Below are 20,033 nucleotides of genomic sequence, written 5' to 3' on the forward strand. Positions count from 1 at the left end.
ATGATAAAGTGCCAGGTCAAAAGCCAGCACCCAGGAGGGTAGGACACTTGTGGAGGGCACTAGGACTTAGAAGGGCCCCTCAGAGGCCCAACCTGCCACCCGCTCACCCACCACCAGGCTCAGCTCCCATCTGCAGCAGCTGGTTGACTCCATGTATAGTTTATTTATGTATAGTTTATTTATATACCACTTTTTGGCCAAAAGGCCCCCAAAGTGGTGAACAACATATTAAAACATATTACAAAAAAAAATTACATAAGAAATAACCAATAAAAAATACAATAAAAATACAGTGCAACATGAACAATGCAACAAGAAGAAAGTAAACAAAATTTGCAACAAAACAATGTTTTCTTTATTTTCAAATGATGCACACAGTTACCACAGCAGACGTGGTCTTAGGAGAGACGTTCCTTCTTTTCTTGGAAGTGCATAATATCATCTGCCAAGTTGTCCCTCTCCACCTCCACGCGGCCCTTCTTGTTGATGAGCCGGTCCACCTCCCTGCTTCACTGGGGCAGCAGCACTTGCAGCCTCTCTGCCACCTCCCTTGACTAGGCTCTGCAAAAGCGCCAAGAGGGTCATTCTCAGGGCCTGGCATTCTGGGCAAAGTAGCTAGGCATTACTTGTGCTGCTGCTGAGGTGTGCCACAACAGCTAGAAAGCCTTTTTTAAATCTAGAGGGTTTTTTAAAGCTTTGAAAGAAAATCCGACTGTCACGGCAAACTGTGGCAGCAGCACAGGTATTCTCCTGGCCACCTCTTGGCCCTTACACAGAGCACAGACACTGGATTAAAGGATAGGTTGATCGTAACAAATTTATCACCTGTAATTTGGCACCTGCAGGACACTTAAATTATGCAAAGTCGCTGACGCGCTATAGCTCATGACATATCTAACATGGCCATTGCTATTAGCATGGTTGACTATACTTGCCTTAGAAAATATTTCTTCATGTTTTCCCAACAGCAATAGTAACAGACATTTCTAAATTGCAACTGAGCCTTTTAATCACAGGGTTATCACGAATTCTTACTTAGGAAGTCCAGCCAGTTACCTAGTAACCACCTGGCAGCCCAAAGCAATGGAGAATGGACTGTGCTTTGGGCTAATTACCAAACCATATGGGAAACACTAGAGGAGATCTGCTGAGAATAAAAAGTGTAGATTAGCTAGCATATTATAGAAATTAACCACAACAGGAGACCTTTGAGCCAAAATACGTGGAGCTATTTCCATGAGAATAAAATCGCAGGCATTTTTGAGTCCTGTGGATCATACCATCATTAAAAACAAACAACCCATTTAAGCAGCCCTTTATAAGATAAAAGAGCATTATTGTATTTATTGTTCCATCCACTGAGCAGAAGAGTTGAGACTGAATGATCGTTTACCAGAAGGAGCAATTTCTAGGTAATTGCAGTTCAAGCCTCCATCATATTACTCCCTTTGTGATGTGCAGAAAAAGTATCTGGGAAAGAAGAAAAAAATTGCACAGCAACATACATAAACTAGCCTCATATGTCACAGCATCTGCAATGGCAAGGGCTTTTTTTACTGCATCAAAACCTGTATTTTCAGAACATGGGATTTCAGGGAGATGCTGGCTTCATTTGTCTATACTCTGGTACCTTCTGGGTAACACTACTGCAATGTGTTGCATGTAGGGCTGCCTTTGAAGAACTAGATAATTATTAATTAGGAAAAAAACCAGAAACATGTAACAACAGTTGAGGCCCAACTACACCGGCTGCCAATTTGGTTTTGAACCCAGTTCAAAGTGCTGATTTGTCCTATGTTTGGGGACCTGATCCCTTTTCTCATATGAATGTGCCCAGACCTCAAGAGCAACATCTGAGGCCCCTTTTCTGCATACTACCTCCAAGCAAAAGGATGGGTATTTTCTGTAGTAGCTCTCCATCTATGGAATACTCTCCCCAGGGAGAGTGCTGTTGCACTCATGTCCTGTTTGCAGGCTTCCTATAGCTCCTGGTTGGCCACTGTGAGAACAGGATGCTGGATTAGATGACACTTCTTATGCCTACCCAGAGCTACTGTCATCATTTCAGCACCAAGCCAAGATATTTCCCCAATCTCCTCTAGTTCAAATGGCAGACCAAGGACTGGCAAGTGTTCAGAAGAGTGCATATTGCAAAGAAACCCTACACTTCCCTCATATATTTTCCAACCTTCCACTTTTGGTACTGTAGTACTAAACCTACTATACAGGAAGGTGACAAAGATTAATTACAAGCTGAATATGAGCCAACAATGTGATGTGGCTGCAAAAAAGGCAAATGCTATTTTAGGCTGCATTAACAGACGTATAGTTTCCAAATGATGTGAATGAAGTACTGGTTCCCCTCTATTTGGCACTGGTTAGGCCTCATCTTGAGTACTGTGTCCAGGTCTGGACACTGCACTTTAAGAAGGATGCAGACAAACTGGAACAAGTTCAGAGGAAGGCAATGAGGATGGTCATTGACTGGAAACAAAGCCCTATGAGGAGAGACTGAAAGAACTGGGCATGTTTAGCCTGGAGAAGAGAAGACTGGAGGGAGATATGATAGCACTCTTCAAGTGCATGAAAGGTTGCCACCCAGAGGAGGGCCAGGATCTCTTCTTGATCATCTTAGAGTGCAGGACATGGAATAATGGGCTCAAGTTGCAGGAAGCCAGATTTCAACTGAACATCAGGAAAAACGTCCTAACTGTTAGAGCAGTACGACAATGGAACCAATGACGTAGGGAGGTGGTGGACTCTGCAACACTGGAGGCCTTCAAGACGCAGCTAGACATCCACCTGCCGGGAATGCTTTATTAGATTCCTGCATTGAGCTGGGGGTTGGACTCGATGGCCTTATAGGCCTCTTCCAACTCTATGATTCTATACCCTTTAAACTAAGGGTAGGGAACATTCAGACCTCAAGATGTTGCTGGGCAACAGCTCCCATTGTGCCTGCTCACTGCCCATGCTAACTGGGAGTCCACAACACCTGGACAGCACAGGTTCCCCATCCCTATCGAGACAAACTCAAAGACTAGAGTACTAGTATCTGAAGAACCACCTCTTCTCATATGAAGTTCCCCATCGATCTCATGCTATGAAGCCCTGCCCTCCATTCCCGACACCAAGGGAGGTATGGTCGGTGGTAGCACCATACAGGGCTTTTCGGATGGCACCCCAGTTGTGGAACTGTCTCCTGAGAAGGGTTCAACTGTCCCTGTCCTTAATGGTTTTTAGGCAGGAAGGAAACACATTTTTATTCCACAAAGCTTGTACAGATTTTTAAATGATGTATGTTCCTTCTCTTTTGATGGTGCTTTTAAAGTAACTGTTTTAAGATTTTCTTGCTCTTCTTTTTTATTATATCAAGATTTGTCACAGACCACTTTGCAGACTTTTTTGAAAGCCAAAAGGGTGTATGTAAATACTTTTGTAAAAAAAATAATTGGGATTAGTTAAAAGAGTAAAGATTTGAATAAGAAGTAAAAGCTATTAACTCTGACTATACTATCATACTGGGGGGGTGGGATAAACTTTAAAAGGAATTCAACTGACAATGCAAAGATAAGCTGTGATCCTAAAACACTTACCTAAAATTGTGTCTGCTCGATTCTCTGCGCTAACAGCAGTGCACCTGAGAACATACCTCAACAATCCTCTAAGAAGGTTCCTGTTGTGCCCCAGGCGAAGGGAGAGTTAGATCAGGGAGGGGAGTCAGATGAAGACGAGGCTCCTTGGAGAGTTGGAGGATGGGAGACAAGTGGGGAGGGTTCTGGCAGCCCTCAATCTCCCATGCCTGGCACTTTCACTGAGGTATCTCCTGCCCCACCTGCGAGTCCAATGCCTGAGCAGTTGGGAAGCGACTCTCCGATCGCACTATCTACTCCTGTGCAGGAATCCCTGCCAGACGCTTCAAACGCTTCCCAGCCAATCAGCATCCCACTTCCAGAGACCACGCTGTCACCTAGCGAAGCCCCAGTCAGATGGGCCGTCTGAGACTCAGCCCCCCTCGCCCCACGCGATGAGGCGCGAGAAGAGAGACTTTCAGAGGGTGAAACTCTGTCAGAGCTGTCGTTTACGCACAAAGACCTTCCCTACTAAAGCAGGTGCCTCCCAAGACTCTAGTGCTGAGTCAACTCTCCCCACACGCTGCAGAGACTGCTTAGGTAGAATAGCTAGGGCAAGTAGTGAGTCAGGGTAGACAGGTATATGAAGCGTACAGCTTTGGATATAACCGTAACTTTAATAAAAAGGGGAAAAGACATCACCTCTGAATCCTTCGCCTCTAGGCAGGACAGTTCTACAGTAGCAGTCTAAGGCATGCTCACAGTTCATGCACAGAGCTGGGTAAGTCTTTCTGCTCTGGCTGGTGCCCTGCAGAAATCAAAAATTGCTGTAGTATCAGTAGTTTGCTCTCATATAGATAAGAAAGAGGAGAAGCAAGTACTAGCCATTAGTAAGTTACTAGCCAGACTGGAGAAGTTAGACCAGGGGTGAGGAGCCTCCAGCCTCCAGGCCAATCATGGCCCTTCAGGTGGTAACATTTGGCCCCCAAGGCCATTTTCCCCAAACCACACCCACCAGCCCATCACCTGACTGAAGCTGCTCTCTGGCAGGGACTGCTCTATCACACTACAATGAAGTAAATAGCCAGGCATGCTTGCTTTCGCTACACGCATAGCAAAAGCAAGCAAACCTGATTTTTTTGAAAGCTGCCCTGCACCAGTCGTTTTCAGAGGTTGAAGGGATCAGCACAGGAAGGACTTTCCAAGCCTCGTGCCTCTTCTGATAGCGGGGCTTGAAAGGAGGGGCATGGGGAGCCTTGGAAAGCGCATCCAGTGCTGATCCTTCAAATTGTGTAGCAATGCCGTGTGATTGACCAGTGGGTTAACCCACCCACCTGTCACAGTTGACCCACGGGGTCAGGCCAGATAAAGATCTAGCCCACAGAGCCAAAAAAGGTTCCCCACTCCTGAGTTAGGCAATACAGCCAGAAAGAATAATTTGGTTTGGCACAGAGTTTTGCATAAGAAGCTATCTTATACTGACTCAGTATAAGGTATAATGGTCCATCTAGCTAAGTATAGTAACCACAACAGTACAGTATAGAAACTGGGACATTTTGCATGCAATGTACATGTACTCTATCACTGACCAGTTGATTAAAAATCTTAACAAAATGACACTCCTATTCAATTATCAAGTAATCTCTCTCCCAAGAAACTCTAAGAGAGGAGGCAATTCAAGCCTGTTACTTCAATCTTATAACAATAATCTGTTGACCATAGGTGAGGCCCTCGTTGATTTTTCCCTCCAATAATTAAATCATTTATGTTAGGGCCTTAGCCAGTCCACACGCTTTTGTGGGTCAGTTTGATACTGATGCAAAAAAGAGCTAAGGTGGATGTTGCTTTAACCTGTTAATTACAAGTAAGATCTGTTGGATCAGACGAAAGGCGCATCTAGTTCAGCTTCCTGGTCTCAACCAGATGTCTATGGGAAGCCTGCAAGGTGGAGGAGCGTTTGGGGTTAACAGAAGTGTTTGAGACAAGACATTTGGGAGATGGTATAAAAGATGTGGGGTTAATCTAGTGTTGAGAATAACAGCAGCGCATTTATGTTTTGAGCTTTGGCCTGTATATATAATTTTGGGGGGAAATCCCTAGCTTTGCTGTTTTGCTGTTTTAATGTTCAAAACAGTAAATAAGAAATATTGTTTCCAATGCTGGTTTTTCCCCATCTGGCAGGTAAGCCAGTTCCAAGCGCGGTCTTCAGCATCCATTCATCTTGACGGCCCTTGCCCCGCCCCACCCCGCCCCACCGCTATGCTATGACCCTGGATGACTTAAAGCCATTCCTCCTTGATGAGTACAGAATGAACATTTGACTGGCAGTGCACAATCACTCTGGGAAGTGGTGGATGGCAACTCACACTCTTGACTTGGTACCACAGTTTCAGCTGTCCACATGTATTGATAAGTCCAGGTAGTTCAAACTCAGCTCACAGCAGTACCGTGTTTAGGAAAGGGCAGCTCACTACATTGGAGACTGATCTGGGGCACTTTGGGTTGTAGTCAACTAAGTCCTACTCAGAGTAGACCCAATGAAATTAATGAAACAAAGTTAGCCGTGTCTATTAACTTCAACGGGTCTATTCTGAGTAGGACTAGCATTGAATAACAACCTGAAACTCCAAGGTATGTTCAACAGAAACTCTTCTATTTAATTATCAGCTCCAAGTTATAATATGCTAAATATCACTCTCGGTAGTCTTCTGGGTTAAGGTAGAACATATCAGCATAATCTGCCTTTGAGGGTTGCTGGAAGGGCATTATCATCTTTGAAATGAAGGGCTGGCGGAATCACGTATCCCCATTTGAGAACAATTACCATTTTGTTTCCTTGGGCTTAGTTCTGCTGTGGTTTGTTAATGCGCTCAGATGCGGCACTAGAGGTGCAATACAGACTGCAAAATTAAAGCAATTCTGCAGAACAAAACGTACTGCAAGCAGTCCACAGAGCCTCCATAATAGTAAAGAATAATTATTCTTTAATAATTAAAGAATTACCAAGTGGAATTATATCACTTAAAACTTTTTAAGTGTGTTCAGTAAATAAAAGGGGACATCTTGATTCCATTCCCAGTAGTCCCTCCCTTACAGCTGCTTTGTAAACAAATCAAAGAAGCCGGCATGGGGAAATTTGGCAGATAGGAAGACCCTGGGGAGAGCTGGCAACCCAGCCCAAGATCTGTAGGGATATGGTGACAAGCCTCCCTGTTCAGGCCCTCGGGAAGCAGTGTTTGTTTCCCTCTGAGCAATTACAATTCCTCTGCTCTCTACAGGCCTAAGACAAGAATGTCTGCACATTGCCTGGTGCCGCAAGGTATGAGTACATATGTAACCTACGCAAGGCCACCACCAGACTTTGTTTTTTATTCTTCCCCAGGGATGTTTGTTGGATGCTCGTGCCCTATTTCTGAGAATGTGTTTTTGCCAGTGAGAGAAATCAGTTGTGTGTAGACAGTGAGCGCAGGACGAAGCTGCTTGACCCACCCAGGGGGAGAGCCTGTAGCGGGGAGTGGAAGAGAATCTCCCTGGGTGAGAAACAGAGGGAAGTGTTTGAAACATCCCAGGTGAAAGGCAGGGTGGTTTCCGGGGTTTTGCCTCAGATGGGTAAATGTATTGTTTTGCCCGTGTTCTATCGCTGTGCTTCGAGATGGGTAAAGCATGTGTTTTTAAATTGTTTTTTGTGTTTTAAAATTTGTATATTTGTTTTTAATGTTTTTAATTGCTGTAAACCACCCAGAGAGCTTCGGCTATGGGGCGGTATATAAATGTAATTAATTGTGTAATTAATTAAGGGAATTACATGTCTGGGCCAGGGACAGTGGGACTGCCATTCTTCTGATGGTTGGGAGGGAGGAGGAGATATGGTGGTAGACAAAGGTATGGGGGGGGGAGGGCTACTGCAAAGCCCTTGCCCTGTATGCTTCACTCACCACATCTCAGAATCTGGGGACGCCAGTCAGCCAATCACATGGTCTGGCGGCAACTGCTGCAAAATGCCAAGTCGTGGATGGCGGGCCAACTTAGTGTGTATAACTGAGACCTGGTTGGATTGGCTGGGTGGCCCTACACTCACCCAGATGTGTCCACCTAATGCAGTCTAGGTCAAAAGAGCGGCGGGGGGAAGGGTCACTATCACCCATAAAATTCCATCTCCCTTGCCAGGAGTCCAAGTCCACACTGTTTGAGGGACTGCTTGTGGTGTTGGGCCAGAGAGACAGAACGGGGATATTGCTAGTGTACTGTTCACCTGGCTCCATTACAACCTCCCTATCTGAGCTGGCAGAGGTAGTCTCAGATGGAGTGTTGGAGAACCCCTTCACAATAGTTTTGGGAGGCTTCAAGCTGAGACTGCCTCAGGATTTCATGGCCTCTATGGCAACTATGGGGCTGTCTCTGTACATCACTGGTCTGACACATATAGCCGGACATACCTTTGACCTGTTTTTTGCCACTCAGTGGATTGGTAATACTCCAATGACTGGGGGACAGACTCACTGTGAGCCCATTTTCATGGGCGGACCATTCTCTAGTGAGGTTTGGACTGAATGCAGCTACTTCATGCTGCAGGAGTGAGGGACCTATTGAGACGGTCTACCCTCTGAGACTTACAGAATTTGAAGGATTTCCAGGATGCTCTGGGGGATTATCTGGCTGACATGGCTGGTGCTTCTGTTGAGCCTCCTGTCATACTACGGAACAGTGAAATGTGCAGAGTCATCCTGAGAGCCCTTGCCATTGCTGTGGAGCATGCAGGCCACCTTGGTACTCTAATGACCTGTGTGCAATGGAACAGGAGGGTAGATGGTTCAAGCGCAGGTGGTGTAAACCTAGGTCTGAACCTGACTGAGTACATGTGAGGTCACATTATTGTACCCACCGTGTGGTAGCGGTGGCAGCAAAGAAAACCTACTACTCCGCCACCATTGTGTCTGCAAGTAACTGCCTGACACAGTTTTTCTGAGTGGTGAATGGACTTTTGTCATCTGGCTAAGATAGCTTTACTCTGACACCCTTAGCAGCCTGCTGTAACAACTTTGGGAGGTTCCTTAGGGACAAAATTGCTCAGATTCAGACAGAGTTGGATGCCATAGTTACAGCAAGTCCCACAGAAGCATCCAGTGCACTGTCTGTTCCTTCTGTACCTCAACGTGCAACCTTCACTTGAGGCAGGTAAGATGGTGGTGGTAGAAGCATGAGACAGACTAGGGATACTTGAGGAACATGATCTTGGTAAATTCTGATATAAACAGAGCTGATCCACTCAAACATGGATCTAATGTGTGGATCAGATCTTAGTTATCTACCAGCACTTCCTGGATGTTTCAGTATAAATTCTCGGCTCAACACATGTTATTAAAATATCTTTAAACCTGAATATTTTGAAATAAAATACATTTAAAAATGCATTAATGCAAAATTTCAGAGAGATTTTTTAAAATTAGTAAGAAAATGGAGTAGAGCAGACTTATGGGTAAGCACATGAAAAACAGACTGATGCTAAGTGCTTTGGAGTCTAGGAGTCCCTATTTCCAGCTGTGGCTGGTTCGCTACCTACAGCCTTTCTTGGATAGAGAAAATCCGGTCAAAGTGATCCATACTGGATTATTATAAAGTTCTCTATGTGGGGCTGCCCTTGATGACAGTGCGGAAGCTGCAACAAGTGCTGAATGATGCAGCCAGGGTGCTGACTGATACCACCAGCAGGATTCATTATTCTGGTCCTGAAATATCTGCAGTGGTTGCTAATGCATTTCCAGGCCCAATTCAAGATGCTTATGTTGATAAAGCTCTAAATGACTTAGGTCCCAAATATCTGAAGGAAAGTCTTCTCTCAAATATGTCTGCTTGGCCGTTAAGATCAGCAGGGGAGGCCCTTCTGGCTGTGCCACTGCCCCATGAAGCTCATGAGATGGTGACACATGACCGGGTCTTCTAATAAAGAGATAAAAAAAAGAAAGCTTATTAAGACATCCAGATAAGCAGGCAAAGTCCTGTGGGGTACAGAGGAAATCAGCCGGGGGGATAGGGAGTGTTGATTTGGCCAGGTGTTCATAGTTTCTCCAACCCCCTAAGAAACATCCTGATCAAGCTAAGTACCTCCAGTCTCAATAGAAAGGGATTTCAACATGATCAGAATCATTGTATTTACCTTATGAACATGACAAAATCAAAACACCATATAACCATGACCAAAGACTTGCAGACCTCCCAGACCCCCTCTCCCTGTACAACTAAGATAATCCAAGAAGTACTTCCTCAAGGCACCAACTTTAAGAGAAGCGAGCACCATGATGGGAATTAGCATGACCTTCTGGGTAGTAGCCCCAGAGTTGTAGATTGAACTGCAAAACTGTACCTCAGTATTTTCATTGAGAAAGTTGTATAAAGCTCATGGGTGCTGTTTAACTTCTGCAGACTGTGGAGAGGTTTTTAAGATTAGTACTGATTTTGGAGGGTGTGTTTTAATTAACGGTGTGTTATATGTATGCTTTAACTGTGTAATTAAGGATTTTTTTAATAATTACGTTGGGATCTTTGTTCCTACTATGAACTGCCTCGAGCTTACCAAGAGGCAGAATACAAATGTTATAAAACAAATAAAGAGACTCCAGTCTGCACGCTTGGTGTTTTCCCACTTCTGTTTCAAATGAACAGGAAGTGGGGAGGACATTATTGTGCTACTGTGGATGCTTCTTTATTTTTGTTATTTACAACATTTTTATGCTAGTTTTAGCATATTGTATTTTAGATAAGTTTCACTGTTGTTTTCATCAGCTGCTTTGAAAGGCCTATTTCTGGATTAAAAGACATAATTTAAGTAACATTTTAAAAATTCTAGATGAAAAATTCTTCTTTGAACGTAACAGCAGTTTATTATTCCCTGTATATCAAAACCGTATCATATTTTCAAGTTGTATTCTGAATGTGGCTTTCCATTTTCAGATCTATAAAAAGCAGAATATGGATTTTGTGAGTGTGCAAGCGCACACACACATGTATGTGTCCCCACAACATCCCTTTGTAAGAAAGCCTATTCATTAGGATAGATCTGAAACAAAAAAGTGCCCCCTTCCAAAAGCCCTATACCTCAGCAGTCTAGCCCTTGATGCAGTCCACCATACTTGTTCTGAAGGGCTGCTACATCCTACATGCAATGGCCTGTTATTCACAGCTCTCCAGAGAACACTTGTCGTAAGTCTTTGTTATTACGATGATTCAAAGACATGAGAGACACAACAGCGTAAGTCAAGACAAAGGTTAGCGTGATCATCTTGAAAGTTTATCGGCTCTTCAGTGAAAAGAAGCGGCAGAAGTTATGCTGTCATCCGAACCAACAAGATGCCTCCCCTGCAACCAACCATCTGGCCCGGGGCTCCTCATTACCCAGGAGTCCCCTTTCATGCTATGCTGCGTTTGCTGACACATGGACCCTAATTCTTGTGAGATGTGTTACAGCTGGGGTATGGAGAAAGGAGATGAACACTGAAGATCCCTTCGCACCTTCAAACTGGGGTCTAACATCAGGAAAGTAGGAAGCTGCCTTATACTGCGCCAGACCAATTTCTCCCAGCCCTGCCTGGAGGTGGCCGGGATCGAACTCGGGACTTCCTGCATGCAAATCAGTTGCTCTATCACTGAACCATGGCGCTTCCACACATTGTGTTTGGGAAGTTAGTAAAGGTTACAACAAAGCTTACTGTGGCTGACTTTGCTTTTTTTCTGATGTTGCTAAGCTTTGTGAAAAATATTTTGTTAATTAGCATTCTGCTATCTGCCCTGTTTGTGTTTAATTTCCAGACTGATTAATGATGTCTCATACTCAAGGCATGTTTTTGTAGTCCCAATAATTTGTGCGTGTGTGTGCGTGCGCGCGTGTGCGTGCGCACGTGCGCATGCACACACACACACACACTTCAAGGGCAAATGATTGCTACAACACTGAATATTCCTACTGTTAAGGAATTTTAGATGCTCCCAGTATGCCCAAAGAACAACACCAATTACATGACACTAATCTGCACCACTGAAGTCCCTCTATGCTTTCCCATTCAAACAAATCTTGATTTAGGATAAAGACGTAGTCTCTGCTAAGTATGGAATGAAACATTTTATTCAGTACTAGCAAAATGTTTATCATTATGATAGCAGCGTGAGCATGTGTGCGCACATATACAGTATAGGAATATAGGACCCATCACACAACCTCATCTCCAAGTGCCGCACTTACATTTTCCCAATAGGAGTGAAGGGGACAGTGGTGGATGTGGGGCTACATCTGCTTCTAAAACCCTGACAACCCCAGCCATTGAAAGTCAAGCCTTCCAAGCGCACAGCACCTTCCCTCACAATCTGAATAGCCCAATCCTGCTTCTTGGCAGAATGCTGGGCGCTGCCTTTTTTCCAGGTAAAAGGAGGTGGAAAGGAGAACTTTGCAAGCCTCTCAGCACAACTCCTTTCCACCTCCAACATCGGGCAGCTTCAAAGAGCAGCACTGGTAGAAAGAAGTGGTTTCCACTGAACAGAAACCGCCTTCTTCCTCCCTAAGCCAAGCATGCTCCTACCGCCCGACAGCTGATGAGCAGTTGGGAGTGTGGCTTACGCCAGCAAAGGAACAATCAGGAGCCCACTTTAAGTTCCCAGTTGTTCCTTGGAAGCCCTGCCCTTACCTACCCCATGTATGACATCAGGTGTAGGATGGGGTAGGTGTGGCTTCCCCAGAACGGCTTAGCAGTCCACATGGGGAGGCCTGGCATGCCAAGTGTGGCCCATGGGCCACAGGTTCCGCACCCCTGCTCTACTGCATGTTGTGACAAAACCAAAGTTATGTGGGCTACGATGTTGTAGTGCAAGACAGGAAAATTTCTAAAATGCCATTTCTACAGTCTCACTCTTCACTTAGCAGAATTGCTTTTGGTTTTTATTGCTGATGTTTCTACTGTGAAATTGCTTCGAAATATTTTATGGGAAGCTATTCCTAAATACAGACAAATAAATAAATAGTACCCCATGTTAACAACTTGTTCATACACACCACATTAGTCTTAATTAGGGGCTATCTTACACCGGAGCCACAAAACCTGGAGTCGGCCCACCTCCAGCTGCGATAGCCAACAAGCTAAGAACTCTCCCAGAGAAAAGCAGCAGAAAGCCTTACAGCAAGATACTGAAATTAAAGGGAAACCTGGGAAGCATAGAAAGTGCTGGAACAGAGCTCAAATCAAGAGCTTCAGCAGATATAATCAAGCCTGAAAGGCATGAAGTGAAGACAAATGAAAATATAAACTGGACTGAAGGGCAGACGAAAAGCTTGGGAGGGAGAGCACATGAACAGCATTTCCCTTTTAACAAGCTCATCAACTCCAGCCACCCAGCATTTTACAAAAGAAGATAAAAAATCCAGCCATGATTGTAGCATTTTTTAAATGAGTCAGAAATGGTTGTTACGCTGAAGTATATGCTCAGCCAGCCTAAACAGGGTGCCTTCGCAACTGAGACCATTTAGGGTTTACCTGCATTTCCAAGACCGATCAGAGCAGATGAAATTTAGCTATGCTTGAGCCGACATACTGTAGGGAGTCAGAACAGAGACAATCTTCTAAAACATCCTAGGCTGTTGCCTAAGAGATGTTTTGTGTTCTCAGAGAACTGCAATTATTTCTAATTTGGATTTCTCAGATGTTGGACAAACATACAGGACCATCAATGCTCTTTTCTTTCTCTTTTTTCATGCACATGAACCATTAAATATTTTGCAAAAAATGTTCATTATAGCTTCTCTTTTTAGATGTACTTCAGTCAATGTTCAATTTGACAAGTGACACAGCAACCAATAAAGAAGCTGACAGCTGCATTATTCAGTATAGAGAAAAATAATCATATAGGCATTTCGCATCATAAGTTTACCAATGATCAGATTTAATGTTTAAACTATTCCCAAGCACTGTTTCTTAGCAAATTAATAACAAATTATTCATCTAACAAGATGTTTCCTTTCCCCCATTATGGAAAAAAAAATAAAGAGTCCAAACTGCAACAAGCCTGATCAGCATAATCAGTGGCTGCATCAAGGATTGGGAGATGACAAAGGCCCCTCTATCAGCCAAGGTGGAACAGCAGGGTTCATATTCCAGCCCTGAAACTTACTAGGTGACCTTGAGCCAGCCACAGTCTCTCAGCCTAACCTACCTCACAGGGTTGCTATCAGGATAAAATGGAGAGAGGGAGAATGTTGTACATCACCTTGAGCTCCTCGGAAGAAAGGTGGGATATAACTGTAAAAACTAAAGGAAGTAAATAAATAAATAAAGTAAACTGCTATTTGGTTCCTCCCCTCAAAGATCATGGTACACACTTTCTTGCTTTCCTTTTTCCTCTCTCTTGGTTTTAGAGCGCACCTATTAAACTGTAAACCATTCTTCTAAAATTAACAGCCTGAAGTGCATTGGTGAAAAGGCAATATAAAAATTAACATATTTATTTATAAAAGTATTTCTGTACCACCATATCATAAAAAATATCACAGCAGTTTACAATGTTAAAACACAAAACTATCCCAGTCTGCATCTGTGCTGGAATTGCTTTTTAATATTGCTTTTTTAAAAAATATGTTTTAAGGATGTTTTGTTTTAATATGTTTTAAAGCGTTTTTAGTGTTTTTGTTTGTCGCCCTGGGCTCCTTCTGGGAGAAGGGCAGGATATAAATTTAATAAATAAAATATTGTTTGAAATAAAAATATAGATAATCATTAAAGTAACTGGCTAATCAAAATAAAACTTAAACAGCTGCAAAGGACTACAGGTATAAAACTGATGCATAAACAATAAGGTATTTTAATTAAAAAGAACACTTCCATGATTCTGAGGACTGCAACTCATGCCTGTAAACACACACTGCCACAAGTGCTACCTACTAAAATCAGTTAGATATCCTGACAGCTAATCTGGAGGAGACCAGATCACGGACAGCCTTGCAGGATCAGGGCCAAGAGGCATGCTGCAATAGCAGGTGAATTAGAACGTCCAAGATCTATACAAAGGGTAAAGTCCCAGAATGTAGTCCTTCTATACGACATCAAGTAGGGAAGAGCTTGGAGAGCAAGTAGGTTGGAACTGATTCTTTCCATTCAAACATTAGGAATGGCAGACCACAACACCAAGGATCAAGGAGAGCTTGAGCCTCTAGGACCCAAGCCAGAAAGCAGGACAGCGGCAGGGGACTGAGGCCTATATAGCCTAGGTACAGAAGTCCTAGCTATTGCTCATGCAAAGAAGCAGAATTTATACCAGCAACAGCTGATCACAGCCAAGAATGAGTGAATTGCTTCCAGATGCAAAATGAAGCAAAAAGCCACTCAACTATTTGGCAGTTTGTTCCAGAGTAACTCCATGGCATTGCACAGAGACTACTGAACCAGTTATTTGGGTTCAAAATGTACTACCCCACCTTACCACCACCACCCAATAGCATTTAATAAGATACTGGTACTTTGATCCTAAATCAGGTTATCATCTACTAGGAATAAATGCCATTGATTCAAATAGAAGTTAAAATAATTATGTGGATTAGCACTGCACTGCGGATCCAGAGGTTTTTTTTAATTAATATTGTTTATCCAAGGGCAGAGGGAAATAACACAGAGTTATTGTTCATTTGCATGCAGAAAAAATGTATGCAAACATTACAAGTTATTGTGCTACAAATGCCTTAGTAGCTGAAATACATGTTTCAGCACCTACAAGTAGTTAATATACATAATTTAATCAATCAGGCAGGTCTTGCACAAAAGGCCACAACTGAAAAATTTAAATGGCCAAGATGTGCTTTAATGGCAGAATGATTTCTTGCCTGCAGACTGTACCCCCGTCTCATACTCTCCTCTGCCTCTACTCAGACTGTGCTCTAATCAGCAGCCGCTTCATAGTTAACATTTCATCACCAAACAACACTTTTGATTCAATCAAGCTCAGCAAAATTGTGTCCCTCAAGATGCTTCCATCATCTGCATTTCTTAAGGAAATGCCCTTCCTTTCTCCATCCTAACTTCTCATACTCTGCTGCATCCAAAATCATATTTTGATTGAAACATAGATGGAACCAATTGCCTTTTTCCCTCGTTGGTTAATACAACATCCTTTGTCTGTAGGAAGGGAGGGAGGGAGAAAAGAGGGAAAACTCAACATGCTCATTTTTCCACATTTGACAGTTTTCAGCACAAACTGAATTCCTTCTGGATGAAATTCAATCAACAGGAAATACAAGCTATAACCTGAATGCTTATCACGAAAGGGGGGGGAGGGGGGAGAGAGAGGGGGGGGGAAGAGAGAGAGAGAGAGAGAGAGAGAGGAACTGCTGATGCAAAAAAAGCCTTTCAACAATGAATAGTTATTGTATTGCCATATTTCATGACTGTTTACAGAGAATAATAAATCCAGGACTACTTTCACCCCGACACAATTAATCCACAATATAATGATAAATTTAATTGCCCTTATTATTGCAGTCTCAGTAAATGAACTCTTGAAGCAATCTTTTTAAATATTAAAAAAAATCTTTTATCCCCATTTCAATCTGTATTCATGATAGAAAATTAATGCAGCCAAACATCTCTCAGGCTTGCAATATATCTGCTTTCAGGCCACGGATGTTACATGATGACATTTTCAATCACATCAAATCCAAGTCATCTTAAAGCTTGGGTTCCAACACATCAAGAAAGACAAGGCAGAAACCATGCCCGTCCCACACCCCCTACAGTTACACAACACCAGTCCGCTTGTTTTTTTCTTAGTATATACAAGGACAGCCCTGGCTACATTTTAAGCAAACATCCTGGCACTGAGTTTTATTTCATGTGATCTTTACCATTTATGCAATATCCAACGTGGCTTACAGAACAAACACATTCCCCAATTCCATCTCCACAAACCCAGAGTCACTTCCAAAAGCTGCTCTATACAATCCTCAGAAGAAGTTGCAAAGGTCTGTAATATTTGCCATTCAAGAACCACAGTGGTCATAAGTAAGTACTTGCGTGCTCCTAATTCCCCTTCCAGCTCCTGAAGGAAGGGGGGGAGGCAAATTAGAATCCCACTTCTTACCTTCCCCGCACTCTTGCAGGATGCACAATTCCTCCCAGAGTATCTCATCGCTGGCCAGTCTGGTAAGATACACCTAGGAGTCCTGCTTTCACATGCCAATGCTCTGCATGGAACATACATGGCCCTTAAGAGGCACTGTGCTTATGAAGCACTGCTACAGAAGCTCAGCTTACAACATGTACTTTTAGGTTGCAATCCTGTACACTTAGTTGGGCACTGAACTCAAGGGGAACTTTTGAGTAGACATGGACAGAATTATGGTGCACCAGATGGCTATACACCATCTTTACACACTGCCCATTTCCACAGCTGTCCCTATATTTTGGTCCTTTCTCTCTGCAAATGCCAGTCCTCCCAACTCTCTTCCCAAAATACTATTCCCTGCTGGCTGGAGGGCCCCACTGGGCAAGAAATAATTTTAAAAATGAATAAATTTAATTATTCCACCCCAGCCCCCTTCCCACCAAGCTGTTTGCTCCCCACCGCTCATGCCTCTCTCACCATCAGCTGACCTCCAAACCCTCAACTACCCCCTTTGCCACTCGGCAAATGTTAAATAACAGCTTCATTAAGACAGTTGAGCATGATGCCCCCCTCACCCACTTATGCCATCAGCTTTCAGCCTCTCTCATACCCACCCAAATGTTTTTATGCCATACCCCTCATGCCTATGCTAGTGCCACAATCAAGATCACTATTAACACTATGCAGGCATCCTTTCGCCACTCCTTGCTGGCATCCCCCATACACCCATTACCAGTGTGCACCTTGCAATGCACTCCTCACATAACCTCTGTCTGATTTTCAGTGTGTTCCCATCAGACCCTCCCCCCAGAACTATGCCGTACTACGCCTTCATGATTTCCACCATGCTCTTTCCCTGGACCATCACTCTAAGTCTCTAGAAAGATTCGCTACACCATTCCCATGTACTAATGTCCTGTGCTAAACTGCAGCGTTCAAAGCCATCCCCCTGAAAGCCCCTATGGGCATGCCCCCATCTTGTTTTTAATCAATACTGTCCAACTAGCATCCCAAGATCATCCCAAATCCATTTACTTATCCTTTTTACCATGCACACATACACACATTTTCCCTTCCTGCACCTAATGTCTGTGTGCTACCCCCACACCAGCAGACAATGCTCCCCCTCTGTGCTAGTCTCCTTTGACCCCACTATACCTGGCATCTGTCCTCTGTGTCACCACCATATGTGCCATGTCAATGCCCTTGACCATCTCCCATTGCCTGTCCACATCAATGCCTTGTGCCAGCCTTTAGCTGTCAGAGGGGAAGTGGCGCATTTGGACACACTTCCTCTGTCCCTCTCACAAGCATCCCAATGAAACCCACTGAAGTTATAGCTCTTTTTAAAGGCCATCTCCCCAAGAGATACTGCCACTCTCTAAGGTAAGTGCTGTACAACCAACTCATAGCAGTGCCCAGTTCCAAACATGTTGCCAATCATGGCATCCCATCTAGGTCAAACCCAGAAGCCCCCACAGAGGCCAGCATCCCTTCGCTGTCCCTTCTCCCACTCCGTGCTAATCTACAATGCCCCTTAAGTTCACAGCAAAAGCCCTTTAACATTTCAGTCTTTTTACCGACAAAGAGCTCAAGCTGGTGTACACAGTTCTCGCCGCCATTTAATCCTCACAGCATCCCTGTGAGGCAGATTATGTTGAGAGATAGTTGCTGGCCCAAGGTCACCAGGGAACTTCATGGCTGAGGGGGGATTTGAACCCGGAGCTCCCTTCTCATGCAACCGCTGCTCCATGCAGGCTTTTCCAATCGCAACTGACATGCACGCACACATAGACAAATGCAAGCATTCGGACGCTTCATCTGCATGCGCCACACCACGCACAGAGCCACCAAGGCACAACTGAAACCCTAGAGGTCCCAATGCCTGCACCCACCATTTGGGCTACCCAAGGCCAGGTGTCCCACGCCAAGCCCACCCACCCCTGTCACTCAGCAGTGCATTTCCATCCCCAGTCCTCCTCGTAAAAAACATTCAAAGCGGTGCACGTCAATGAACCCATTGCATACCCATATGCATGTGCACACACGCGTATATACACACAGGCACAGATTGCCCCTACGGCCGTCTGCCCATAACCACCGTCGCTGCCCCCTCCCACCTAAAAAATAATGATATGGGGATACCCCCCACAAAGAGTAACCCCGCGCAGGAGTGGCCCCCAAGAGCCTCTCCAACACCCCACCCCCGCAAAAAAAAAAAAACCCAACTCCTGTGCATCCACAACCAGCCCCCACGTTGGCCAAATACTGCAATGCTCCGACTGGATGCCAACACGAAATGAATTTGAACACACACATCGCACAAGAACTTGGGGGGGAATACAGAGAAAGAGACCCCCCACCAGGGCAGCCAGTGCCCCACGACCCCCTCCCAGTAGGATTCCCACCGCTCCCCCCCCGGAGGCTCGGGGGCGCCCCTCCCCCCGCCCACAGCGGAGGGGGGAGGGGTGCGCGGCGGCGGCGGCGGCGGCGGCGCCCCCTCCTCTTCCTCGTCTCTCCCACCTGCGGGTCGCGGCAGCAGCAGCGGCAGCAGCAGCGGCTTCGTTGGCGTCTCCCTCCTGCTCCTTCGCGGTCCTCTTCGGCTCCAGCCTCCCCTCCTCGCTCCTCGCTCGCAGAGCCGCCGCCAGAGGGGGAGGGGACAGGCCGCTGAGGGAGAAGAAGCCGGAGCTTTGTGGGCGAAGCGCGCGAGGGGGACAAACGCAGAAGCCTGACTGGACTGAGGTGAAGGGGAACGTGCCGCCGGGCAGCAGCTGGGCGAACCGTTAGAGGAAACCCCCCCGCCGCTCGCGCCGCCGGGACTACATCTCCCAGCACGCCGCACGCCGCTGGGCTGAGCCACGCCGGGCGCTCGACGCGCCGCTGGGCATCCTGGGGATTGTAGTCTCGCACGAGCCGCCGCCTCCTCCTCGGCAATGGAAGGGTTTTGGAAGGGGGCGGGACGAGGGAGAGAGGAAGGGGGCGGAGGGGCGCGGGGCATGCTGGGAGTTGCAGTAGACCAATCGCGTTGGGGAGACGGGACATCAGTGCGAATAAATCCTCAGTCATTATTGTTCCTGTTATAGTCATTGTACGTTTGTTTATAGAGCTGCCCACCAATGAGCAATTTCCTGGGCAGCTTACAGCAAAATGTTAAATTGTTGTTGTTGTTATTTTAAACAAAATAAACAGCAACAAGCTTCCTTGTATATAGAGGCGGCATAAAATAGCTTGAAGCCCAGTTTTAAAACGCAGTATATATGTGCATTGCAGCTTAGGCTGCAATCCAATATACGTCTATTCAGAAGTAAGCTCCACTAGGTTCAATGGAACTTA

The 20,033-nt window shown here is 45.0% G+C and overlaps 1 protein-coding gene across 3 annotated transcripts in view; it reads right to left on the reverse strand.

The window, feature by feature from the left end:
* FAM168A (family with sequence similarity 168 member A) overlaps positions 1-19,463 on the reverse strand; it is a 251,675-nt gene extending 232,212 nt beyond the window's left edge. For 2 of the 3 annotated variants that reach the window (XM_061629089.1, XM_061629088.1), the window contains exon 1: positions 19,224-19,463. The gene's annotated coding sequence lies outside the window, so the exon portion shown is untranslated. The remainder of the gene's footprint in view (positions 1-19,223) is intronic. The other variant, XM_061629079.1, reaches the window with a different exon arrangement.
* Between the last annotated feature and the right edge of the window lie 570 nt (positions 19,464-20,033).

Source organism: Rhineura floridana, chromosome 5 (genome assembly GCF_030035675.1).
Source record: "Rhineura floridana isolate rRhiFlo1 chromosome 5, rRhiFlo1.hap2, whole genome shotgun sequence".
NCBI lineage: Eukaryota > Metazoa > Chordata > Lepidosauria > Squamata > Rhineuridae > Rhineura > Rhineura floridana.